The 718-nt window shown below is 42.2% G+C and overlaps 1 non-coding gene across 1 annotated transcript; it reads left to right on the forward strand.

The window, feature by feature from the left end:
* The first annotated feature begins 444 nt into the window (after nt 1–444).
* TRNAF-GAA (transfer RNA phenylalanine (anticodon GAA)) lies at nt 445–516 on the forward strand. The gene has a single exon. It is a non-coding gene; the product is annotated as a tRNA-Phe (tRNA).
* The last annotated feature ends 202 nt before the right edge of the window (nt 517–718 follow it).

Here is a 718-nt window from a genome sequence, read left to right on the forward strand (position 1 = left end):
GTAAATACATTTTTGCACATACTAAATCAACTTCCACATCAAGATGTAGAAATGTTCTAACATAGAAGTCTCTGTGTGCCTCTTCCAGGTCAATAGCTTGTGCTCTCCCAGAGGTAATCACTATTCCAAGAGTTAGCTTTGCCAGTTCCTGATCTTCAAGTGAGTGAAAAAGAGTACATACTAATGATCACTCCTTAGTTTGTCTTTGACAAAGTTTGTCTTTGACCCCCCTCCAAGTGAAGGAGGTCATTAATCTAGATTTTTGCCAGGAAAACCACTGGGTTTAGTAATATTATTTTATGGATTAAAAAATCTAAGCAGTATACTGAGGGTCAAGAGTAGAGATGGTATTCCTAGTCAGTTCTGAAAATACAATTTAGTGAATTCAATCTGCCATGCTTTATGTGGCCTACAGTAGCCTGGGAAACTTAATATATCACCGCTTCCCTGGTGGCTCAGAGGTTAAAGCGTCTGTCTGAAATTCAGGAGGCCTGGGTTCGATCCCTGGGTTGGGAAGACCCCTGGAGAAGGCAATGGCACTCCACTCCAGTACTCTTGCCTGGAGAATCCCATGGAGGGAGGAGCCTGGTAGGCTATAGTCCATGGGGTCGCTAGGAGTCGGATACGACTGAGTGACTTCACCTTCACTTTCATAAACATTATAAACAGTGCTTGAACAGAAGAAAATGCCAGCAGAAAAGACATACAGATTTGATTA

The sequence above is a fragment of the Ovis aries genome, chromosome 6, assembly GCF_016772045.2.
Source record: "Ovis aries strain OAR_USU_Benz2616 breed Rambouillet chromosome 6, ARS-UI_Ramb_v3.0, whole genome shotgun sequence".
In the NCBI taxonomy this organism is placed as follows: Eukaryota; Metazoa; Chordata; class Mammalia; order Artiodactyla; family Bovidae; genus Ovis; species Ovis aries.